Genomic DNA, 27,623 nt, shown 5'->3' with positions numbered 1-27,623 from the left:
ATTGATGTGCGCCCCCCTGTCGAGTCCCCTGCACTACCAGGTATGACTAACTGCTATCTTGCTCCCACGACTCCTTTGTCATTTATCTTGCTCCGCTATGCCGGCCGGCTGACTGCACAGCACGACAGCATGCGGTGACAATAATTTGCACTGATCGGACCCCTCTGCCTATCCTGCTGTTACAAATGGCAATCGATTATCATGCGGTAGTGCTATCGACTGTCCAACACTTCTATGCATGTGTGTGTGTGTGTGTGTGTTTGTGTGTGTGTCGTGGGCCAGGTTTGTGTTTATACTTGCTGGAGTGTAGCAGTGTCTTGTGCAACTGCAGATTCATCTTTAGCTGTTACACATCACAGACACGCAGTCATGAATTAATCTAATATTTGAAGTATGTCTATTGAACTGTAAGTGCTCAGATTGAAGCCGAGTCCCCACGCTGCTGCATTAGACATACATTGTCAGCTACAGTTTGTGACATAACCTGAGGTTGGTTTATGTGTCTGATCGATCTGATCTGAGGACTCCATCACCCGGCGTGGAGACATGTAAACCAGCAGATTCCAGCAGAATAAAGTGTTTTCATGATGAATCACAGGCCTTAGGATTTCAAAGTGATCTTGTTATCTCCGTTTTAGCCACATTGTGACATCGATGTAGGTGCATCGAAGTTCAAGGAGGCAACTTTCTGCGTGGGCTGCTACTTTCTGCTTTGCTGTAATAGACTGGTCTCTAGACTTTTAGTAGAGCTTGTTTGAAAGAGCAGGTAGAGAACAGTTCAGCAACTTTTGAGATTTGATCTGTTGAACCTAGTGCAATCATCTCATCTGGAAATCAAAGCAGCAATACTTTGCTTTAATGGAATAAAAGATGTACAGTCAGTCAGGTCATTACAGGTGGAGCTATAGTCAATGATAGACTCAATAAAAGCTTTAGAATCAAGTGATCAAATCTCTGATTCTGCAGTGTATTTGGTCTTTGTGATGTGATGTGATGTGATGTGATGGTCAGGTCCCTTCACAGCTGCACCACGCCGCCTGTGTCTCCACTGTTTCCATCCACTCCACCAGCACTGTGACTTAAACATCGGTGTCCCGCAAACAGAGTGTGTATAATATTGATGACCGGGATATGTGCCGTTTAATCAGCACTATCGACCCGCATGGCACCGTTGCCTTGTGCAGCCGGGGTGGAGGAGCGCTTAAAACAAGAGGGAGCGTTTGATTCCCCTGTCGGAGCTACATTAACGGCGCCCGGGCCCTCCCCCCTCGGCGCTCCTCTCTCCACCTCTCCTGTAACTGCATTGTGCTTTCGCTCAATCAATACTTGCAGCAATTGCTCAAATTAAAAGGAAAAAATAGGTTTGCTGAATCCTCACCCGGTGGCTTCCTGCGGACTCCTGGCGGCCGCTGCGGATCGTAGAGCACTTACAGGAAGTGGGGGGGAAAGGTGTTCGAAGGGCTGATTGATGAGCTGTCTCAGCACGGGGCTCACCCACTCAGACTCCACCGCACTGCCAACTTCCTCTTTGTGCTCCACTCTCCCCATCCACAGCTCCTCCAGCAGCGGAAACACACAGTAGCTTCTAATTTACACATGTACAAAGTGTCCATTTGAATGTCGGTGATGCTCTGAGGTTTACCTTCCGACACGCAACATCTGTAGTTTAGCATGGAGGCTTTGTATCGACTTTCATAATGGGCCCACTTTGTTGTCATCCTGTATCTGCAGGTTTTCAGGCAACAGCGCCAGTTTCAAAGGCATCAAAATGTCAATGTTTGGATATAGGTGATTTGAAGGATACATTTTCTCTTTTCCTCTTTTCCCTCTTTTTCTTACCCTGTTACCCAGTAATCACTCAGCTCGTACCTTTTGAAGTCGGGGGAAGTTCAAAGCGGGTGTCAGTGAGGCTGTGGAAGACGACCCCTTCGCGTTCCATTCGTTTTATGTAATTGGTGCTGTCTACCGTCGAGGCTGAGTTGAAGGAACACAGCCTTTATTAGTACAATCGCAGGCAGGTTTGGCTTACCGACAGTAATATGTTCCAGGCCCCGCAAACACACATTTATGTGCATGCACGTACACACGGTGCATCAAACAGACGGTGTCAAATCACCGATGGGTGGGTGTTTGGCTCAGGAATGCAATTACTGTGGTACGAGGAGAGCTGCATACATGGAAAACACATTTGGTGCAATAAGGTGAGCTGGTTTACTTTGCTGTAGGTCTTACAAGGTGGTACCGGCACAACTTTTTTTTTTCTTCATACGCATCTTCTGTAGCAGACGGAAGCAAATGGCCAAGTCTAACTGAACGAATGTCACAATGTCTGTTTTAGCAAAGCTTGGCAGATTTGTAAATATTAATATTTTTTTTTCTTTTTTTTTTTTTTGCTGGAGTTTATCTTTGTGTAGTTTGCACAACCTGGACTGATCTTTTTTTTTTTTTCACTGCAGCATAACATGTCTGTGTGTGTCTCTGTTGCTGTTTTTTAACCTTGGTTTAAAGACATAATATTTGACTAAATTCGTAATACTGTTCATCATAAAAGTGTTTCTTTCATTCGTTTCAGTTCTGATTGTTTTTCTGCCAATATTGCTCCCTTTAAAGGGGAATTCATTTTTGTCATCCAGTCAAACATACATATGTTGTGTATGTGTCTCCTTGGACTGTGTAATAGTGCTCGCTCTCAGCCCTGCAGACCAGCATCCGGAGGAAAGAAAAAAAAAGCATGTGGAGTCAAAAGGCCCATTCCCCAACCCTCATAAATTGCACGTAACTTGATTACAATGAGACGATTATACCTTATTAGCAAGGATATTATGGCGTCTTCTTACTGGGCCTCATTATATAGACTCGCATCTGTGACTGAACGTTAGCACTTCCTTTTTTCCAGTGTGCATGTGTGACCTGCCAGCCATTACTGCAGCTGGAGGAAGAGGTGGGGGGTAGAGGGGCTGATCAGGATTCATGTGGTCTGCTCTTTTGTAGGCAGTTAAATTCACAGTCTTGATGATTTGACTTTAAATTGCGCTTATGTTTTATGCATTTATCAAAAAATGCTTATTCTGAGCTGTTTACTGTACAATGAACAGATATGCTTCAAAATCTTTCAGTTATTTCCAATTAACCCTGGTAACTGGGCTGTAATGCACTGACAGTACTTAGTGTAATGTTTTGTCAGCAGATGGAAATGAAGTTTGAAAGATAGAGAGATAGAAAAAAAAACTTTATTTATATGCCTGCAACCACATTTGATTCCGAGGGAGTTCTCCAAAGCCACATTTTGGAAATTTACCACATGATAATTAGGACGCTGCACACACGGACATTGTATCTGATGGAGTTTAACTATAACTGCAACTGTTTTGCTGCTCTACACAAAAAGGCCCATTGCACTGGGCAGCCTGCATGTCTAAATGTGTGTAATCGTCTGAATGCAAAGCAGGACAGTGCCGCAGAAGGATGTGCGAGCTCAGCAAACCTTCCTTGGATAAATAAAGGTTTAAAAAAACATCTAGATAATAGCTGTCCATGATTACAGAGGCGGTTTGCAGCACCGTTCTCCAATGGTCGCATATGTGTTGTGCAACTGCTTCACCGCCAACAACAACATTTTCTTCCATGTCAGCCGCCAAAATGAGAGCAACTGCCATATAATCTGTTTTTAATAGATGCTAATGCAGGAACACCTGTCATAGCAGCGACAGCATTTTTCCCCCAATATAATCCTAAAGGGATTACACATGTTGGGAGCAGGTATTCCTGGATTAATTATTGACAGCCTGTGAATTATGAGTTTTACCCAAATGTATTTTGGTGTATGTGTTTGTATACAGTATGCTGGCGGTTGTATTCTTTGTTAATTCTCTCATCCACAATAATGGGCTGCAGTCTCACCTCATTTGACTTTAATTGACAAATATGGACACAATTGTAGAAAGGCAGATTCACTCTGATCAAAACCTGACATTTTATGATCTGTTGTTAGGAACCTCACAGTAGATCTGATAGAAGAATACACATTTTGATAATGCAACTTAACAAACACGTGACAAGGGATTTTAGTGTATGATTTCTTGTGCTTTCATGCAGTGGCTGCAAGATATCAAGTGAATGTGTTTATGCATGAAACCGAGATTGTTGCATTGGTAGGACGACCATGCCTTTTCTGTCATTTAACCACATGTGACTTTGAGGACTTGTTGCAACAGACAGAAAACAGACAGGCTGATTGTTCAGACTCAAAATGGACAGGTCCAGTCCTGCCATATAGGAAGAAGTCAAATTATTGTGTTTAGCAGTAGCTTATCATCACTTATGTTTCCCTCCTTTTTTTGCTTCATATGCCGCCACTGTCGTCAGTGAATTAGTTTCCTTCTTCATTAGAATCTAAACTTTTCTGCATCAACTCAACCAGCGCCTTCACTCCACTTCACCCCTTCCCTCTGGATGACAGCCAGAGCTGCAAATAAGTGAGGCTTCACCTGACAAGCCACCGAGGGGGGGTGAGGAGATGGGTAAAGGTACAAGAGAATTGGGGGGGTGGATGGGAGGGGGGGTGGTTTGGGGGGGGGTCTGCTATTTCAGACCTTCTAAGGAGCTCATTAAGAGAAGGTGTGATCAGCACGCCTCCGCTTAGGTGATGCTACCGGCTTCCACACCTTTACTTGCCACACCACAAGTGAGTCAATTTTATTCACTGTTAAAGGAAGAGGAGGAGGAAGAGGGAGCGTGTGTGTGTGTGTGTGTGTGTGGGCACATGTGTGTGTGTCTCTCCATGCATGTGTGGTAGGTGGGAGGGAGCACACGTAGCCAACAGGCCCTTTTCTTTTCCCCCTCCATCTCCCAGAAGGCTCACCTCCACTTTCAATTGTCAGACTTGTTAGTGAGGCTGTCTGACATCGGGGCCGTCAAGTTATCGTGTGGATTGCACTTTATGACGCGTGGTATGATAATATTTTTACCTTACCATCGAGCGGCGAGCCGGTTGCTCTTCCATCTGCAATTCCCCTCAGCCCCGAGCCCCCTCCCCGTCCTGTCTTTACCTCTACTGGAGGATTTTTTTATTTGACTTGAGGATGTTCTCGTGCCTCGACGCGCCGTCCGAATTCCCAGCAGCGCAGGAATCAGGCGCAAAGGAGACGTTGACGGATGTCTTCTTCCATCCGCCGGAGAGCTGTCGCCCCGGACAACGCCGACGATGACGAGGAGCCTCTGACACGCTCTACTCCAGCTTCCCGTCTCTTGACACGAGCCTCCTGCCGCCATTGCCGGTGCAGGCCTGCCACCAGGGAGGATGCTGGGATACGCTGCAGTGATTCACCTATTACGGCTGGTTTTGGAAATGTGTCACACACACACCTTTCCTGTGGCACACACACACACACACACAGCTCCTGGATAAGCCGCTGCCAGGAACAGCAGAGCGGGCAGGCCTCATGTGCACAGAGCAGATGTACGAGACAGGAGGAAAGAAATGAAAATAGGGGGAAAAAAAGAGACAGCAAGTGTGTGTTATTCCGCAGACAGCTGAGAAATACACACCGATGTCTAAATCTACCTTCCTCCCACAAGCACAATGGAGAGATTACTCCAAACTGCCAGGTAGACAACAAGACGTGAGCCGTCAAACCCCTTGTAGCTCATTGCTGCGAGAGCTAATCAGGTTTGAAGCACACCCAGGTACACTATCTTTTGCTTTTGAGTGCACATGTTTCTCGACATTAATCCCCCCTAAGCCTTTGCAGCTAATGTAATCTAATTAATGACTTTTTTTTCCCTGAGCCCGCTGCAAACTTGAACTTCACAGACTATGTATGCATGTTTATCATAAAAATGTGTAACAGTGAGTTCAACACAGTTTGTCCAATACTTTGCAAATAATGAAGTCATTCATTAATCTGTTTGACAACCAAACACTGAAAAATAAATAATTAAGATACATTTTTACATATTAATTATTACCAATTTCCTTTTCTACCTGAAATGTGCACTTTTTTTCATGCTGGGCTAATAAATTCATTTAAAAGTCCAATTAAAGCCGCCATAAGGCAGATGGTGCAGCAGTGGTGCAGTTTTGGCACATTATGGCCCTGAACATCCGATTTCTTTCTCTCCAACACAGCATGGTTGTAAAACTAGTTAAAGCATGTGGAAAAATGAAACTTTCCATATTTTTCTTTGTCCCAACTCCACATTTTTTACAGCCTATTCTTTAATTTTATTTACTTTATGGCCCCCTTTAAAAATGATTTCTGCTGAACAGCAGCAGAAGAATTAAAGCAACATCCAAATACCTTTTTTATTTTCTGCAGAAACAAACAAAGACATGAGCCTGGATTGCAGATCTACTAAAAATAAATGAGAACACATGAAGCTTTACCTTTTTGCTATGTCCCTAACCTGTTGTATTCCTGTATAATTTCCCATGAGACATGTATCCTAACCACACCATACTTCAACATGGCTTTAATCTCTGCATCAGGAGCCTGACGTTATAATTAAAATTGGAACATGCTCCGTCTCTCCATAAAACAATACTTAGGTGGTTTTCATATCTGATTAAATGAGTTTATATAGTATACATGTGGAGACCTTGTTTACCTGCTGTATCCTGGTGCATGAGAACACTGCTGTGTACCAAACAGACATTTTAGCAAAAACTTGGTGCCTGCTAGAGGACGACTAAGCAGCGTTAATTTAGAGCCACAGAGCTAGAGGGGCTCCTGGTGCTGCAAGTATCAACATCAGTTGTGCTGTAAATATAAATAATTGATCACATTCAGATTAGGTTCTGTACCTTAAGCATCAGGTTTGTAAATATTTCATTAAAACGTGCATTTTGGCAAATTAGCCTGAGCTTTCATACACATCATAAAGCAAAGACGCCAACTCGCTCCACTTTACTGCCTTATTTACCTTCTTTTGTCGCATTAGTTTCTTGACTAGAGAGGATTGTTTAGGTTTATATCCCAACCTCATCAATGTAGAGTATTCTTTGTGCTGGTTTACAGGCTTGGATGAGTTTTGCTGAGCATGTTTTGTGGTTAGCTTCGGTCAGAGGAGCAAGAAATACCCTCTCCTCGGAAAAATGAAGCACAGCATTTTTCTAGTTATTGCATTTTATAGCAGTTGAGCTGTTTCTGTATTTGAAGCAAATACAGTATTGTGATGTTCTCTTGTTAAGAAGGTTTAAAAACACTAATATCCAGGTGTGGGATTGTTATTGTGCACCTACAGTAAGTAGCAGCTCACACATCTGTTGTACAGTGTATTAGCTGTTGTTTCTCACACATTCACCTGATGATGTTTTTAGTGTAAAACTGAAACCTTAAAAAACGCAAACACACCTGTTCATAGTCGAACTTAACTGTTCTACTTGGATTGTGTATAAAAAGACACGTCACCTCCCACCTCACTGACACTTCCATCAAATAAACACTTCTCCTTCCTTAAATGCACCCCCTTCAAACATTCTCATGTGAACCACAGTGTAAAACTGTCACAGGAACATAATTGTCACACGTTTCCTGCCCAAGCTTTTACAAACTTTTGTGATACAGCGTTTGCAAAAATCGCAGCTGCCATTTGGCATCTACTGTATTTTTAATCCAAACTTTTCTTTTCTTTTTTTCTTTTTGCTACTGTAAGGTGAAATGAAACCTCCACTTGTTCTTGTTTCTTTTCCCTTTTTCTGCTTTCTTTCTTCTATTCTGACCTGACACCTTTACAGTGAACACACCGTTTCTTTTTTTTATTTATTGTGTGACAGGAACTGTCACTGTGGATTGAAGTGGCACACCGCTGTGGAGCAAAATAGATTTTCAGTTCACACAAATACTATTATCCACGGCAGGTCTGTCTTCCCTGGCTCATCCTGTGAGCCCCTTCTCCCTCCCTCAGCAATTTCCACAAACAAACATTTTTGCCCGCTCTGTACAAAATAGATCAAGAAAGCACGCAATTATCTCTAAAAACTGGAACAGATTTTTATTAAATTAACCTTATTAGTGCATTACGGTAAGCAAATGCCAAAAAAAGGAGTTCCTCATTTGCATTAAGATAGATTTTTCAGGTTGGCTGCACAATTTAATTAAAGAAAAGATTAAGAATCATTAACCAAGCTGCTCTACCTTGCAGTAGCGACAGGCTCACATCTGACTCAGGTTAACAGAAACCCAGATGGTGGCTCTCTAACTGTTGAATCTGCGTAACCGAATCAGAATGATCCCATTAGTTTCCAGGGGTGGGGTGGGGGAGAAAAGTGAGGGAATTCTGGAAATTTGCAACACTCGCACATGGTGCAGCCGGCGGCCAAGTTTCATTTGAAGTCCCTGGTTGAATTTCTGATTGTTGTGTGGTTGGGGAAAAGGGTGGGTGGAGGGTGGGGGGCTCTGTGGTGACTCAGGTGGCCAGGGTTTATTTCAGGCCTTAAAATCCAGATAGAATGGGTGTAAAGATGAAAAGCTAATCTGAAACGCTTTCCATCTGTTTCGGTAAGTAATACCATCACCTGAACTTCATAAAGCAGTGTTGATCATGTGTGTAAATGTGGCATAAAATAAGGACTTTACTAGCCTGCACCCAACTGACTAAACTGTATTTTCCCTCTGTTACAGTATAGGTAGCATCTTAAAGTTGGTGTTTTCCTACATTTCTCTTTACGTTCTGCCTAGTCCTTTTGCTATCTCCTGGTTGCATTCACTGACTAAGCTAATGTAGGAATCTAGAGTTTGGCAGCCTGCGATTCAGCCATTGCAGCATCTTCAATCAGCTTGTACTATCTTGTTGTCCCTGTTGGACCAGATGTTAATTCATGCGCTGATTCAAGGCCACAACCTCCAGTTTAAGTGCATATTTCATCTAAAACATATTAGATCAAGTTGCATACTGCAGCTTTAACCACAGTGGGCTAATAGAAACACTGGTGCACTGTGTTTGGATTAGCAAGAGTCATTACTCCAGTGCTGTTCCACCACATTGTCTTGTACATTATTAAACTAGCAGACTATGAAATGCTACATCACTCTCATAAAATGTTTGTGATTGCTCTCGATATTTATTTATCACCCACATCAGCACCGTGACATAACCTTTTTCAGGAGAGTGTGTTGTTGATTGAAGGTTTTACTCTGCTGGCAAATTGTATTGTATCTGCATTATACAATGCATTATACAGGCGGCTAAAGAAATAAGCTTTGATTTTCAGGGGCTGTAGCTCAGTTTCACATTTACTGCTGCTAAAATACACTTTATTAGTTATTGACAAGACAAAACAAGTTCACACATAAGCATAAACTAAAACTCAAGGGAGCTTTTAGGTCGCTTTTTTCCTTAATACCTTACATGGCCGCATGTTCAACTTTTGATTTGGCACACAGCGATTGAATAGGCTGAGATTTCCAACATTATAAACTCCGGGAGGTCAGTGCCACCTCGTCAATAATCGTACCATTTGAAAAAGAATTGACAGAAAGAAACAAGCAGAAAAGCTAGTTTAGCATTAACCTCTTTTATGTCTGAGTTTTTATATCTACTGTGATGGAACTAAGTCAACGGTCACAGGTCTGATGCACACACAGAGCAAGCCAAGTGGAGAGGATTTGACAGTCCTCTCTGACCACCGTAGGGTTAAAGAATTTGGTATGCAAATTATTCGGGAAGGATGTTGTTAAAAGTGTGAGAGAGAAAGAGACAGAGAGAGAGAGAGAGAGGAAGAGAGGAGAAAAAAAAGGGAGGTACACATCCAAACCCCTAATCCTCTTGCTTTCGCCAAAATGACAAATGCAGGAACTGAGGCATAAAAGAATCACTCATGTATGGCGCACTTGAGTATTACTGCGAGGCACCTGCATTGGAATGAACAGATACAAATAAATACAAAATAATGCAGGGGAGGTGGCGGTGGGGGGAGAGAACGGAGGGAGGGATGGAGGGAGGGGGAGAGAGGGAGGAGGGGGGGATCACTAAGAAGCTTAAAAGAGTCTTCGGCGTTTGAATGCAATCAAGCGCCATTGAAATGATACCAGGTGTCTGGCAGGTGGAGGGAAACAGATGCGCTGGGGTTGGCAGCCTCGGCGGCGTACAGGTGTGAAAAAACGTGCCTGCTCCCTAATTACCGATTTAAATGCTTAATTTCTGTGTTTCAATATTGATTGCTACCTTTCTGCTCCTATTTCCCTACGGAGAGGACCGGAGTATTTGTAGGGAGGCCTCGTCGGTGTGTTTTCTTTCTTTTCTTCTCTTCTCCCTCTTTTCTCTTTTCTTTTTTTTCCCTCTTTTTCTTTTTTTTTTAATACCCCCAAACAAATCTCGGCTTTTCTCCCGAGCGTCGCTCTGTGTTCATGTTTGGATTCCTTCCCAAATCGTTCCTGAGTGATTAAAGGGGGGATGTCTTCCTTATTTGATGGCAGGGCAGCAGAAAGGCCCGCTCGCGGCGTCGCTCCTCTTCTCCCTTTTTAGATTGGATCATATACTGGTAATGGGACGCACAATCAATGGCCGCGCATTGATGCCAAAAGCTGCCCCCCCCCCTCCCCACCTCCCTCCTCCTTTCAGTGGATCCAGATGGATCTTTATCTGGCGATGTATTGATGAAAATCGCTCCTCTCGTTCGCTGGCCCTCCTTCCTTCCTCCACAGGCAAATGATAGACTCGTGTACCTGCTGTAATTTCTACTTCAGTTTGAGATTTCTAACCTGCTGTGCTGCAGATCGTGAATAAGCTGGAGGATGATGATGGTGGTGAGGATGAAGACAACGTGTGTGGATGCACTTTCCCATCAGCTGGACACCTATAGGCTGTAATAACGTGGACCATTTTGACAAGTCGTCTCTTTGATATCTCAAAGCCATTGATTGGTCCTGTCATATTCACTACATCTCTGTTACCAATGGCAACGCCCCCAATTACCCAACCTCCCCTTTATGACACTAATGTATGTTCACTTTCTGAGATTGCAGATGAGCTGTGTGAGTCAGATGGTGGCAAAATGACACTTGAAACTGAAATCATGTATAAATTATTATGGATTTGAACTGATTTAATTCATTTTTCTAACCCATTAAAAAAATGTATCCTGGTTATTTTTATCCATCATTTCAACAATCACAACCGGGAAAATTAATTTCTAGGTTGGTTTTTTCCTTCTACTCCCAAGCAGTTGTATTGACCTGAACTGTGTTGTATTTAGATCAGTTATTACTACACAATGAGTTCTGTTGAACTTGAGTGTGGGAAATGAAGAAAACATTCAAAGAGTAATGGAAAAAGTTATTTTAATCTCCGAAAACTCATCCCAGATCATCGCAACTATCGCTATTTCCCCTCCTGTCTCCCACTGTTTGATGGGAAACTGTTGTATTTCCTGGAGGTAGCGTGTCAGGAAACACCGTAGGGCAGTGCATGCTGGGACCGGTCCAGGCCCACTGCGGAGGCTCCCATTGCAGGCCAACAGCTGCCTTTCCCAGGTGGCCTGACATTTGAGTCACAGCCGGCCAGATTAGATGGAAGGTGTACGAAGAGGGACAGAAGGCAGGAGGATGATGAAGGGGGGAGACTGGGGGGGTGGAGGGGAGGGCAGGACGATTAACTTAGTGCCAGGTCCTTGTGCGTACAGGGTTGGAAGGCGGGGGAGCCCAGGGGACAACCTGAGCCCCTGGATTTCTGTCCAGATGGCTGGCCAGGGCACCCCAGAGGACCCCCTCTTATTGATTTAGGAGGGAAAACAGAGAACCTGGCTTTGCTTTGGGCCCCGGCGAGCACCAACTGTACCGCACCAGACCTGCATGGCTGCTCCTCTCCTCCTTCCCTTTTCTCTGTTTCATCCTCATCTCAGGTTATCTGCGCCGACCCGGGAGGGAAGTGAGGAGGAGGAGGAGGAGGAGGAGGGGGGGGGTGTGCGAGGAAGTGGGGAGCGAGGGCGAGATATGAATATAAGTCGACTGATTTAGCAGGTCAGATGTAAAGCGGGTCACACTTTTGCAGGTCTAATCCCCTTTTCTTTGCGGTCAAATTGTGCGCTGATATGAGACGGTACCGGCTCCCTGGAACCAAATAGAGCCTGAACGGTGCAGGTCTCTGTTAATACAAAGAGCTTCTCAGCTAGTGAGCAGCTGAGAGGAGATGTGCAAGATAAGATTTGTAGGAACACATGAAAGGGGACATGGGTATAAATATGTATGCACCCCTTGGAGTGGAGCCCTTTTTGTATGCCCATTAGGACAGTTTTTTGTGATACCGTGTATCTATTGTCAACGTGTTAACACTCATAGCTTCACCACCCAGTCAATTATATTCCCCACATTACAATGGGAAATGTAACTGACTGAACGTCCAGTCACTGCTGCATAATATGAATACTTTACAGCAGATCATACAGAGACAGATCCTGCCAGACTGTTTAGAAAACAAATAAAAGAGGAATATTGGACATCTGTGTACCAACTCTGACACAAATATATATTTACCCCCACCTTTTAGATACTTTGAAAGCTTTTAATAATGCTTCTCCCATATTGACTCCAAATATTTAGCAATATGTGAATAACACTTCATCTCAGAAATCTCAGAAATTCAGTATCACCTACATTTCTTCATGCAGATTAAGTATAATAATTGTAGTTTAATTGCACAGGGCTTACAAAGAGTTAACTGCAGCTCGGCGTATTAGGATCTTGTAGCATATGATATTTGTCAATATGGTCGATTAGCTATGAAACAGATCCCCTTCAGCGAGGGACGGGAGCAGGGAGGTATCTGTAACCGGACGCCCACACACCACAAAGACTATTGACTGACAAGGTGGACCTCTCTGTGTTCTTTGGAAGACGTCTACATCCACGTTGTTTTGTGCGCTGGGTCCTAATGGGCCTAATGAGCTGTTGTTTACATGTTTGTGCTTATTTGGTGCAGACACCTTAGGCATGAGGAGGTTTTTTGAGTGAGCTGTGTAGGCATGTACAGATTGTATACTGTCTGTTTGTATGGAGAGTATGGATCCACCGTGCACCTTTGTGCTCTCTGGTGTCCGAGTGTGGAGGTGTGGTGTGTTTCATAATTACAGCTCAATCATGCCCACATCAGATATTTTTTTAAGGATCCTCACATCTTTTTTTCTGATGTAACTGTTGAACTGTTTAGAGAAAAGAGCTGTAATAAATCACCACACATCTGTCTTTGTATCTATGTATTCCTTTTACTTGTTGACCATATCAGATCAGTTGATCACGGAGTTTGGCCGTAGATGTTTCTGAACTAAACAGGAAGAAGGCCTCATACTCTAATCAAATCCAAGGACGACCAACCTGTTCCTTTTAAAGAATATGTAATACGTGTGCATAAGACGGTGTAAGTTATTCATCTCATGTGGATCTCAGAGATGGAGTATGTAATCCTGCTTTTCTGATTCTCATCCATTTTATGCAGTGCTTGTTTTACTAAATTGAGGGATCTCCCTAAATACCAGTGAAGACAGCTATTTGGCTTCCTCTGCTTTGTTGTCTCTTGTTTTCCTCCATGCTAACACAGGCTCAAGATGCCAACATTTTTGACAACTGTCTCTGGTGAATGAGCACTCAGATTCAAGTCACACACAGTGTGATGCATGCCATGGGATCCAGTTTTGTTCCAAATATCCACATGGTTCAGATAAGAACAGAAAAATGTGACTGTTGACTTCGATTAGAATAAAATCTTCATCTCATGTGAGAGACAGAATCTGATTTAGAGGATGTGAAGACATATTTTTGTTCCCCTTGCTCAATTGGTGTCAGTAGCTATGAGAAGTGTGTGCTGCTGGTGGGTCTCTGTGTGTGTGTGTTTGTGGAAACGTTTAAGCATTGTGTGTGTGTGTGTGGTGATAATTGAAGCCCACTTGCTCCTGTGGGACGGTGCTGATGTGAGCCTCTGGCTGCACTGTGGTTTGACGCTGAAAGGTGTGTATTGTTTTATCACTTATAAGTGTTGCTGCGGAAAGCGGGTGTGACAGCGCTGCTAAAACCTGAACCGAGTTCAGACCTGTTTGTGGACCTCTGGAGGAAAACTCAGAACAATGGGCCGCTCTGTCTTCTTCCCTCTTTCCTCCAGTTTTTATTTGCACCTCCTATCTACCAGGGGAAAGGTCTGCTCCTCTGTTGCAGTAACATCCTGCTTCTCTTTATGTAGGTGTAAAGCTGCAGATAGAGGAGTGATTCACCTCCTTCAGCTTCCACTAACTGGATTCAAACCAACAACCACTGGGCCAGAACCAAAACATAACTGGTGCAGAAGCATTAGGAGCTCCACTTATTATTTATGCTACAAAAGGCTCCTGTTGGCACGCACTTAGATTTTCACAGTAGTAACAATTAAACTATGTAATTATTATCATGTTTACATTTTTAATTAATGCACTGGCTTCCACCACAGGGCTTTGTTTGCATTTAAATAAAGGACTATTTAACCATCTTAATGTACAACATATTGCACATTTATGTCAGATAAAATTCATTTCAGAAACTCAGCATCCTATTAATACAATATCTGTTAATCCAATATATTATAATGTTTTTAAGGAACTTATCTGCCAAGTTGCAGATTCACAAAATGTTCAGTGGCTGTTCAAAGCAACAAAAGCATAATTAACTTTGTATAGTTATAGTTGTGTCTTTATATTAGGACTCATCTTTGAGGTGCCAGAAAGGTTATATTTACCTTTGAAAAATGATTATAGACAGACAAATTGGTAGGAGAGGAATAGAAAAAAGATAATTAAACTGTGACATAAAACAAATATTATTTTCTGTTCAGCCAATTGTTTGATCTCAGCTTTTTCATCCATTATGGTTATTTTGTGTTACATGGTTGTAAAATCAGTATACATCAGCCTTTGTAATGCCGTTGGATGTCCCCTCCCTCCCTGTGCACTGTAAAGCTAATGTCTTCATGGCAGCGCGCTCAGATATGGGATTTATAGGTCACAGTTGCAAACACAGCTTAGGGCAATATACTATTGTTCTTTATTCCTCAGTACAAGGTGTATTAAACACACATATGCTCCTAAATGAATATTTAGATTACTACCCTTTATTATTAGTCTGTCCTGGAAACATTTGAATATCACCTCAAGCATTGTTTTGCTTATCTACCCCACCACCACCACCACAGCCCGTCTATACCCCTCTGTTTTTTTCTTTTTTTTCTGGGGGAAACGCCACACTGTGCTCAGTGATGTATAATCACCTTGAAATTAATTAATCGTAACACAACAACGCCGGCGATAGCATCAGTGCCCGTGCGGTTCCCTCTTTTGTCTGGCCACCCGCTCTCTCTTCAGGTTGCTGAGGTTGCTGTCCTGGACGCCATTGAGCTAAAATGGCTGCTATCTCGCAGCCGTATGCGTGGGGTCTCTGTGAGTAATTAATCTCAATGAAGCCCATAGCTGAGGTAGGTATGACGGCCCAGAATTCAATTACCCCCCCCACCGCCGCCGCCATCAGCAGCGTGCACCGACGCTTTAACGGGAGGAAATATGCCGCCTCTATTTTCCCAGGTTAATATGAGCCACCTGAGCCTTATCATCATTTAACCAGTGTGGAGATATTGTCATATCGCATGCAAGCTCCTGGTTCTTACCTCAGTCTCTGGCATTAGTGGCCCTCGCTGCTTTTTCACTTCAAGCTCAAATTACACTGCAGCATATGAATGTTTGCTCACTTCTGAGGAACATGTAATGTGCACATAAGGATGAGACTGATGTGCATTGTTTACTCCACAAATGCATGTGTTGTACAACCAAATGCTGCAATGCTGAATCAGATTTAAAGTTGTTAATGAAGAGAAGAAGCATAATAAACCGTTTCTCCTGGAGCTAAAAGTTGCGTAGAAGGTGAGTTGTGGACATAGATAAGATGTGCATTAGTCGTGTTGCATTGCAGCCCTTTTTGCTTTCCGTGGCTACCACCAGTTACTCTCAGACCACCAGCTTCAACAGTCAGCTCCTGCAGGGAAATCACAGAAACACCACTTTTAGTTTGTCCACGTACATTAAAGTGCATTAGAATGAGCTGTCAGGTGATGAGAGCTGATCCAAACATCCACTCAGTTGTTGTTCCTTTAAGTGCTCAGATCTTTGTTATTGTTAAAATGGTTCTTCAGTCAGTTTTGTTTGCACAATGAGCTGACTCTGGTGTTTGGAACGAACACCATTGGATATTGACCAATATTCCCATCCTCATTGATTTCTAGTTGACAATACACTGTATTTCCACTTTAATTATTTGCATGGCTGCTTTTTGCAGAGATGGACATCAATATCACAGAAACTAGTGAATCACACCAAACCTACAGCCATTAAAAAGGACGCTCCTGTCCCTGGAGAGGACACGTGTGCTGGATCAGGAGGAGGTCTGAGCAGCTAAAAGATGATTTCCAATAAATCTACACTCCTTTTTTGGTGACTCAGAAATCAGACTTAAGAGTTTGTAAGGTTTCATATGCCATAAAATGACTGAGGCAGCTTTGTATGTCACAAAATATATATTTTTTTAATCCTTTCTTTAATATTCCCTAAAAAATATGACTCTTGCTGTATTTAAATGAATATATAAATACTATTTTATTCCAGCATTTTAATTATTCATACACCTGAGAGAGCGTCAGTCATCACTTTGTCAGTCTGTGTCTTCTCCTGGACAAAGGTGAAGAGCAAGTGCATTTAGTCACAATAATATAAACTAATGACTTTAAAGGGTTTGACAGTAGAAACTACAGTAGCTTCAGTACAGGGCTGGTGTGCAGTAGATAATAAATACATGAGGTCAGTGCAGCCAATCAGAGGCCAATCAGGTGTAAGTGTAGAGGAAACATATTACAGTACAACGAAAACTGACACCACGTGACGATCTCACTATAACCTGTCAAAAATTTCCAGCTGTTTTTTTGCATAAATAAGGTGAAATGAAGGCAGAAAGGTTACCGTGGTAATGTGTGTGTGTGTTCATATGTGGGTGGGATGGGGGGGGGGGTCATATGTCTCCAGATGAGTTCTATGCAAAACAAAAACGTTAATACACGCAGCGAGCGTGACGGCGGGCGGCGCACCTTCCCATAAATCACTGTGGTTTTAATCATACCTGTCTCGCCATCGCTTTGCCGCCATCCCTGGAGAAATTGTTTCGCCTGCCCGCCTCGCTCTCCCTCCCTCTCTCTCTCTCTCTGTGTCTCTGATTCTTTCTATCTCACTTGTGCTCAATTATCTAGCAGCTCTTTCGGTGTTTATTTATTTATCCAAAGTTCATGTACAGTATGCATGCACAAATTTTCTCCTGGGGGAGCGAGAGCGGCTCAGCGGAGCGTGGCGGCTAACCACACCGGCAGCAGGGAAGGAAGTGGAGGAGGAGGAGGAGGAGAAAGGAAAGGAGAAGGGGGCAGGAGCAGCAGATTAAAGGTTTAGTCGAAAATTTTCTTGGAGGCAGACCTAAAGGTTGCTGGTTTGTTTCCCGACTCCCACAAGGAACATATCAATCCTCTTCGAGCAATCATTGATTAGTTGCCTTTGAGCGCGGCACAACTTTCCAACTTCCTGACTCTATCTGTGGTTACGAGCCCATTGGCTCCTTCTGGAGACGTAAACCTTTAACTACGGCTTACAAATAAGTTGGAGGGCACTGTAGATTTGAACTAATGTTTGTCAAACAGGAAGAAAGAATGCATTTTACTCAAACTATTTGCTGTTGCGGATTAAAGGATCCCTGTTTTACACTTTTCCAATGTTTTGCTTGTATGAAGCAAACATCTTTTAGCTTAACATCTCCTCTAATTGGATCTACAATAACAACAGGTCATGGATGGGGCTTGAGGAATGGCTGAGATCGATGACTGCTCTTGTTGTGACATCACAAAGTGACAGGAAGTCCTGACGGCTGGTTTTAAGGCTCAGTTTCTGAATACAGGCTGTGTGCATTTCTCTGTGGACTGAGGCTTTGATACTTTCACAGTATTAATATAGAACCTAGAGCTGCTTTATAATCACACTACACATGGACATCTACCTTTATACTGTATGGAGCTTTAACACAAACATCTACCTTTATACTGTATGGAGCTTTAACACAAACATCTACCTTTATACTGTATGGAGCTTGAATAAACTACTAATCTACCTTTATGGGGCCTTAAACAGACTCTGTGTTGTATTGGTTGCAACACTGTGTTTAGTATGTGAGATCACAGGTGTTTATGCTAATGAAGGACACCCAGTGCAACAGTGCAGCTCATTGTTTTTTAGGGCTCTGTGGTCCAGAGGAATGAGATGCACAGATAGTACTTGTTTGTTTTGACATAGTAAATACCTAGTTTTATTCACAAATTCATAAACATGCAGTTAAACGCATGACTCCCTGTAGCAGTGGATTTTTTCCCGGGAACGCACGATCTGACACAAAGAGTTTGGAAGAACTGTGACGGCTTTTATGAGAAGAAACAGAGTGAATTACTGTTTTGCAATCAGCATCACGTTGGCAAAACAGACTCTGTATTTACATAAAAATGTCAGAGGGTAATAGAGAAAAAAAACCAGCAGAATCTTCCAGAGAACAATAGGAAGAGGAAACGCAGACAGAGGTGAAGTGGGCAACACAGGGCTTTAGTGGGGAGAACAGAAGAAGGAAAGAGGGACTTGCAGAGGAGCAGAGGATTTTCCCCTCTTTTTTTTTTTTTTAAAGACATTGAAAAACACAAGGGAGTTGACGGTTTCCACTGAGGGAGAGGCAGGTAAAGGCTGCCTGGAAGCTAATTAGAGGCCATATCACAACAGCAGCAGGGCCTGAGCCACTTTCACTCAGCACCGAGGTAAACAAAGTGCTTGGCTGCTTGTTGCTGTGACAGGCCAGATAAAGTGGTATTTACCTTTCAGTTGTTGGTTTCTTTTACAGCCCCGTACTGCACGTATGTACAGTGTGTTTGCCGGGGTTTATTTTGCAACAGAATGTCAACAGAGAGACAGAGAGAGAGGGGGAGAGAGAGAGAGAGAGAGAGAGAGAGAGAGAGAGGAAGAAAGAGAGAGAAAAGTGAATGCACAATGCAATTATAGACTTAGCTGAAATGGAAATGAGGGAGACAGAGACTGAGGTGGGAGAGGAGTGTTAGCAGAGCAGGACATTAAAGTCTAAAGCCTTATTTACACAGGACTAATATTACCTGGGGGATGTTCAGCGATTTGTAAAAAGTGCAGAGATGGTAGCAGATCCCATGCAAATCTGCTTAGTCTCTCAAGTCAAAATTAAACTGCTGTTTATTATCTGCTGTTTTTAGTTATCCTCATTGCACCACACACTTATACAATCAGTGTTTTCTGCATAAGTTGTGAGACAGAGAGTGAGAGGACAACCAGCACAGACGTCAGTGCATCACACAGTATCCTCCATAAAATCACCTTTTTACTTTTCACTCTCTGTGCAAATAAAAGAAACAAAATACAACATGTTGATCAGTGAGCTTAAAGGTCCTTTTTCATGTTTGATGTGCAGATACGAGAACGATATCAAGTCCTGAGTGAACATAATCTAGACAGCAATTATGTTGTCTCCTTGATTCATTTTTTTTTTTTTTTTTTTTTTTTTTACGAATCAACAGTTATATTTTTAAATTCAGGCGAGTAAATAGTCACTTTAATTAACTTCTAACTGATGCCGCGTTGTTGATCTCCTCTGAAGTGTCTGGCGTTTTGTTTGGTTACGATTAAAAAGCAGATTCCGTCAAAGCAAAGCAGACGTGACTCCACGATCGCAGATGAGTCAGGATGTATACATTTTTTACCTGTCAACTTTATCAACGTCTGTATTAATTACCTTCTCCTCGGCTTCTCCACTTAATGGTCTTGAAAAGGCTCTCGAAGGGCGACATCTGTCTCCCATGTTTTTAACTTGAGAGAATAGCACTGTCAAGCGTTCACATAAACCATGTCAGAGCCGCCCGTGGCACCTATCTCCTCCGCAAAACAAAGGCTCCCTGCAATTAAGGAGGCCTTCTCTCACCGCCGACAGCTCCCCTGCTTTTTTTCCCTCCTTCCCTTTTTTTTTTTTTTTTTTGCTTTATTCCGACAATTTCCAGCAACTCTAGCAGACACCTTAAGTGGCGCTAAGTGATCAAAGAGGGGAGTGCATATTGGATAACGCAATTAGGCTACCACTGAGAGAGGAGAGTAACAAAGAGAGAGACAAGAGAGGGACTCTGAACAGATAATGGCTTGTAAACAGAGGACATTACTTTACACAGAGATTATTCAGATCCCGACCTGACACCGGATGCTCCAGGGTCTATTAGCAGAGTCGTACCCAGTGGGAGAAATAAGGCAGGATCACTTTAGTTGGGAAATGGGAGAAAATGGCAGTGTGAGGATTCGCTCTTGCACTAAAAAGTTGATTCTCCGGCTCCTCTAATTGCCAATATTCAAAACAAAACAGTGATAGCATGAAAGGCAATGTGAGAATACCTCGTCAAAGAGGATTTCTCTCCCCCTCTCTCCTCTCTCTCTCGCCCTCCTCCACCCCGTCCTCACATTTTTCCTCTCTGCTTGTCATTGGTGTACTTAACAAGAGCACATAAGTGGCTCCTCTCATCATAATGGAGATCCGAGAGTATAAAGAATGTGCGTGTGTGGTCGTGGTGGCGAGGGGTGAGTGTTGTGGTGAAGAAAGGAAGTGGTGGTTTCCTACACACACACACACACGCACACACACCCCACCACCCCCAGCGCTAAATGACGAGGGTCAAACGGTCAAAACGAAATTATCACCGAGAACGGCAGCGGTCGCCAGTCAACCTGCTTACCTGACATTAACCCCAGTCTGAACTAACAGGAGGCCCCCGCTGCCCCGGGGACCCAGATGCTAATTTGAAGCAGAGTTTGCAGTCGGGGTGGAGGGGTGGAGGGGTTGGGTGGGGTAATTGTGGAGATCTAATAGGGATCAGTGCTGTGGGAGCTTTCTATACATCTGCCGTCTGGCTAAGACCCACCGCACCTGAGACCCATGGGCTTGGCTGTGGTTGCGCTCCCCTGTAGGCTTTGAAGCTCCACGGGTGCAGCATGGCGCCACTGCTGGCACAAGTGAGGTGTGTGTGTGTGTGTGTGTGTGTGTGTGTGTGTGTGTGTGTGTGTGTGTGTGTGTGTGTGTGGTGGTTTGAATTCCAATTGTGTTTGAGTGGGAAGACTGTGGCACTGCATCCACATTGCGACTGAGAGTGTCCCAAGGCTGTCAGATCTGATGCTTTCTAATCACAGAGCTTGCATGAATTCATATTTTTACCTCCCAATAATATCTGTCTGTTTATTTGTCAGAGTTATTGGTTATTCACAGGCAAGTGCCCACTGCTGATGGGCTTGTATAAGCTATGAAATATATTGCTGCATTAGTCATTAATATCATAACAAAACATGCTCAAGCAAAAAAAACAAAAAGTACAATGTTATTAATAAATCAGATAAATAAGTGAACTCTGATGTTTCTTTCTGTGTTAATTAAGAGTTTGTATTAAATTTCAATTGAATCTGGTTGATAATGTGTTGACAGGCCAAAGAAGATACAGAATTAGTTGAAACTGTGCAGGAATTTTTATTAGATTTTTTCTTAACCTCGTGAAATATTGAGGATTTTCTGTAACGTGGTCGTGTCACCTGATCAGGTAAAATAAATGTTCTGCTACCTGCAAATGTTCTTTGCATTAGAGGTCAGCGAGCGGATCGCTGTGCAGAGGGATGTCCCTACATTATTTTCCGCTCTCAACGTGGAGAAGACTAGATTACATAAATTGATGTGAGGGGCAGCAGAAGGCCTTGGCCCTCTTGTAACGCAGATCACCTCTACACTTGACTCCAACTCACTCATTGTGCCGGTGTGATGAGGAAGAAGGCCCAGGGAAGCAGCCTCCTGGTCATCTTTAATTCATGCGATTAAATATGCAGGAGAAGCCCTCCTTGTACCAGCTGTTAGACGCTGTTAGTAAGCCATAATTCAAGAGTTCAAATCCGAGCAAATTGAGGGCGAGGTCGGACAGAGCGCCGGCCGGAGAGGCATTATCCTCCAGCTAAGGGATGAGAGAGAGGTTCAGTCAGGTGCAGCGCGAAGCCGGGGCTTGTTAATCCTCACGGCTGCTGGAGATAAAGCAACGCGCTGCCCTTATAAATGTACATATGGGAAAACAGACGACCACGACGAGCTGAGAGGTGGACGTGGAGGCAGACACAGACACGTGCTGGGTGTTTCTTCACTGAAAACTTCCCTGTCATGCAGGGATGCTCAGGTGCCACTGCTGTAGATTTGGCCTTTGACCTCAGGTGTCATCACTTTAGACTATGAAGCGTATTTGTATGAATTTGCCATCATTGCATTACTCTTATATCTTATAAATACCTTTTTTCATAAAGATCACATTCTAATTTTATCTCAATCTGCCCGTTTGTGCCTCAACTTGTAGAAGAAATCAGCAGTGACAGTATTTAAATCCAAAATGATCAATAGAGTATCATTCAAATGTGCAAAACACTATCTGCCTGTGTGTGCATGTGTGCGGATGTGCGAGTGTGTGAGTGTGCACACGCAGCATGTGTGTCTCCATAAATTTCTGTGTGTGAAAAAGCACCTCATTGACACGGTGCACCTGCGTGAATATAGCGTGTGTGTCGGGTTATATAACATGTGCATTTAGGAATATGTGGCGGCGTGTGGATGAGGGCGCGTGTGTGTGTGCGGCCGTGCACGTGCGTGTCCGCGGAGGAAATCACCATTTCAATGTAGCTCTGATTAAACTTCCCATTTACGGTTCTGAAAGTACACAGGAACCTTTTCTTGGCAGGTTGCCTCCTGCAGCAGGCCGGTGCCAAGCTCTTTGAAACCCAATCAGTTTTCGGTTCTCAGATCACTATCCGCTCCTTAGTCTCTCCTCGCTCTCTCCTCCTAGATCAGCAGCTCGCGTTGCAGCCTTAGAAAAAAAAAAGGAGAGAAAGAAGAAGAAGAAGAAAAAAAGAAAGAACCGGTGGTTGGTCATCCATCAACACAGCCAGCTGGCGTTGGATCAACACCCACCAAGTCCAGCAGGCACCTGTTGGGAGTCTGCAAGGTGCAGCACACTGCAAAAAATAGACAAGCTCACACGGCACAGATTCACATGAAGCTTTCCAGCACTGAAATAAAAAAAGATAATTACACTTCTCCTGCAAGGATGCAACAGTTTCACTTGATAAACTTCACATAACCAACATGAGTCCAGGCTTCATTATCAATTGATTATTGTCTCTTGAAGTGAAGTCCATGTATACTCTGGCTGATTTCTGTATGTTTCAGTCCGGAAATTGAATCAAATTAGCAGCATTTTCAAACCTCAAAATCACAAATGTTCCCAATGTTTAAGATGGAAAAATGAAGACACTTCAGGACTATACAGTGGTGCAGGAATGGATAAGGATAGAGACTGAGAAAAAGAGATAGAGCGAGTTAGAGTGAGACTTTGACCGCGGTGACCAGAGGAATTAGAGAGAGAGCTTATCCCTGTGTCAGTATCAACATGTATAAGCCCAATGCTCCATTTCAACCCCAGAAACCTGCCGTCCAATCCATCAAAACATGACTCCCATCGACATAAAACCTCCCTCTCTGCCTGTATTTGTCTTCCTAATTAATTACTTCACATGCCACAGTATGTTTTTCAAATGATAGATGATGGAAAATTATAGCTGCGGTATCCCAGGCACAGCCGGTGGTAGATTTGTGCAGTCAGCTTCCAGCCTGCATTACCTGAGTAGATCTGGCAGAATGCCTGAGCACTCAGACAGGACGGGACAGATTTGATTTTTGGCGTGTAAGAGGCTTTTTTAAAAATGTTTCTAATGCCGGATTTAGTAGGTAAGCACAATCTGTCGTGTTCACCTACGCGATATTATCCAACAAGGACACCGTGACACACAAACAACAAAGAAAATTCAGAGTTTTGTGTGCATGGTTGCATTATTGCATTGCTTTGTATTGTTGTTATTGTTCAGGAAATGGCATTGTGAGTCAGTGGGTTGACTTCCTTCTTAAGATTTTATGACGAGACAAGATGATAGCATCTCTACCAGCTTAATAAACTAATTTCTTCACGTTTTAAATTTCACATAGCCTCATGTTCAGTTTATATAAAGCAGTTTGAGAGGCTGCAACCAGACAGTTTGGTAGTTTTTGCTTGATAAAGTCGATTTAATCAATAAAAAGTGATGTTGTAAATTGATCAGACAAAGTTTACAAAGTTTAAAGTGCGTTTGCATGTGAAAAGTTGAGAATCTCACACTCTGGATATTTGAGTATGTACAGTATGTTCTTCACCTTCAGCAGATTTCTCCACACATCCATGTTTTTGTTCCGTTACAGGGGCAATAAACAAACAAATCGACAGGAGCCTCACTCTCTTTTATTTTTGATCAGTGGTACAGCCTAAGGCCAGGTTTTTAATCCAGGCCCTTTGATTCGCGGCGCTGTCCAGTTTTAATAATGCAGACATGTTCGCGGGTGGTTGGCCCCCCTGCCCGCCTCGGGGTCCGTCTCAGCGCCCCTCCTCCTGAAGACGGGCCGCTTCCTCACAGCAATGTTGAAACGGCCGGGCCCGGACAGGAAACGCTCACCGTGAGAGAGAGCCAGGATGGGAAGACTGGGAGCAGTGGGGGTGTGAGAGACAAGAGGGAGTGAGAGAGGAAATGAGAAGAAAAGGAGAAAAAGTTTCTTTTTTCACACAAACGAGCATATTAAACACTAAAGTTTATCAGTCTAAATTAAGTCTTGAATTCGCAGCCTCTTTAATCTTTTTGCATCTGAAACCATTTCCTCTCTCCCCCACCTTTACCGCCTCCACATTTCCTCCTGCTAAAACAGTGAAATGAAATCCAGCCCGTGATGTTGACTCTCCTCATGTTGAAAACACTGAGACACATCATAAAAAATTAATTACTCCTCCGACCCCCCCCTCTCCTCTCTCTTCCTCATTTCCATAAGATTTCCTTTAAAAAATGTAAAATTCATTTAAAGTAAGTGGTGACGTTGTCTTTGAAGATCACGACAACTAACATGGATCAAAGCGGAGGTTCTGTACGGATGAGAGCCTGATTAGCATAATGAAATTAACTTAGAGACAAGAATCTCTAATAGGTGCAACAAAAAAACGCATTAACAATATTTAAGCAAAGTGCTGTTTGTGCTTGTAATACAACAATTATAGAACTTGTATCCAATTAACACTTTGTTGATTAACTTTTTTTCACACACAACTCATATCAAGCCCTCTTCTCGTTTTGGAAGCATCATTTCTGCTCCTTTTTTCCCTCTTTTTCAGCCTTTTTCTTCTCAACTTGACACACTCCGCGATTCTTTGCTGCATTGTTTTTCTTAAATCGGGCCATGAAATCAAACCAAATTTGCATATTCACAGTGATAATTGCAAAGCTGGCAGATAGTTGTGCTATAATTGCAAACTAATGACTGCAAAATTATTTGTGAACTCCAGAGATATTGAGGTTTTATTTTTTTCAACAGCACCTAATTTGAGTGACAGCTCCAGCAGGTTAAAAAAGGGTTTATCAGGAAATTTCCCTTTGAAACGACTATTATCCAGAGTCACGGTGTCTTTTCTGTCACAGCATGTGATCTCTGTACTACAACATCCTGTATGAGCTTCTGAGCTCATAGTTTCTGTCTAAGGGGCTTTAATGCATCCTCCGCTTCCTGTCAGAGAAAGTAAGCCCTGTGTTGAACACACGAGCAGCAGGCTGCTAATCAGAGCTGCAAAACACCTGAGGACACAGGAATCCCATGTAGAGACTTACCTTGACATTTTCCTCTGGGTTGTGAAACCTGAGTTCTGTTGTATCTGAGCATCAATGTGAATGATTAATTCAAAGTAAGGTGGTATACAGTAGGACATTCAAACCTAGATTATTGATGTTGATAGGACAAATGTCAAAACTCTTCTTTGTATTGTTGTGGTTGCGTCATCACCAGAAGAGTTATGACTTAATTAGTCTTGAAGTCAACACAAGCCTTTTGCACATTTGGTGAATTGTGTGCTGGCTGGACTTTGCAGGTGTGCACGGAAACCACAGAAATCCCCATAGTGCACGTTGATCACACCGGTGTAAAGGCTTCAGTACTGTGTGCTCAAACTGGAGCATTTATCTGGTGGCTCTTTTCCCCGCTGCACAGGAGGTGACGTCTTTTATGCGTATTGTTTGTTTAGAAGAAAGAGAAGAAGGAGTAGATACTAACAAGCAAAGACGGCCTCCTGCAGAAATGAAAGAGGAGGGGGAAGAAAGGAATACGACGGCACAGGGTGGAGATAAATAGAAAATAGAATAGATTATTTCCCAGTTTACTACTTGAGTCAGCTGAGAGTTGGACTGTGTGAAACCAGGCTGTGATCACACTAGTATCAGGAAGTTTGTCCATATATTTAGTAGTCTTTGTGTTGTTTAGCTTGTAATCTGACCAGCACTCCTCTCAGTGGGAGTCGGCTGTATCCCTCGTCTCACTGATAGAGAAAAGAGCGCCGTCCTCTTTAGGCCCCGGCAGTAATTGAAATAAATTACAAGAGCTCAGCATTGTTGTTATCTGTGGTTAGTTAACAGCACCTCCCTCCCTCTCAGGGAACGGAGGGATTCAGGGAGGAGGAGGAGGAGGACGAGGACGAGGACCATGGCGACGAGGTTCCAGTGACCCAGATTCAGTCTCAAAACATAAATAAATTCATGCTGAAGTAGAGATTTACTCAGATTCACTCCCGTGCACCTATGTGCCTCATGCATGTGGATGATTGATGACAGGAAACTGATGATACATTTGATCATCTACAGATCAAACAAGCATCTGACACACTGCGTTTCTGTCTTTAAGACTCATTAAATATTGAATATCTTTGGGCTTTTGGCAACAGCTCGGGCACAATAAATCTTTGACATGAACAGTTCTCACTATTTATTTATTTTTTTTTACAATTGTTTAATTGAAAAAACGACTAGCTACCTGTGCTACCTGAGCATGGTTTTGATGTTGATGCTTTAGTGTAAGCGACTCTTTAACGTCTTCCCTCTGTCCTTGTTTCATCTGCTGCACTCAGGTCTTTTAATAGCAGTAGTTCTAACAGTGGTCCAGCTGCTCTGTGACCTCACTGTCTCCTCCAGATGAAGTATCGCCCAAATCAGGCTCTAAACTGACAGCGGCGAATAATCCTCTTCCATTCGCACTTCATTTGTTTAGAGAACATCTTGAGAAAACAGGGTTCTTGTCCTCAGAAAACAAAGTCATAAAAATGGAAGAATCTGAGACTGTGCAGGAGTGACAGTGTTTTTAAGCAGGCCTGTCTGTCGTGGCGGCGTTTTAAGAGCATTCTCTGGCGACTGCCGTGACACTGCCATTCCCATGCCCTGTCGAATTCTTTCCTCAGATCCCAGGCATTTAAGCTGCTCCCTCCCTCCCCTGCGCTGCTCAGGATGTAGCCAAAAGTCCACTGACCTATGTGGGAGTGGATATTTTGGAAGGCGGCCCTGACTCTTTCACTCTCTATTCCTGTCCTCGCACGTTCATTAGCCCGGCCTCGAGAGTCAGAGTGTTTACATGTTGTTATCA

Source organism: Trachurus japonicus, chromosome 2 (genome assembly GCF_045865225.1).
Source record: "Trachurus japonicus isolate A0001 chromosome 2, Traja_1.0".
NCBI classification, from domain to species: domain Eukaryota; kingdom Metazoa; phylum Chordata; class Actinopteri; order Carangiformes; family Carangidae; genus Trachurus; species Trachurus japonicus.
The sequence above is the reverse complement of the archived record's forward strand: the minus strand, read 5'-3'. Positions refer to the sequence as shown.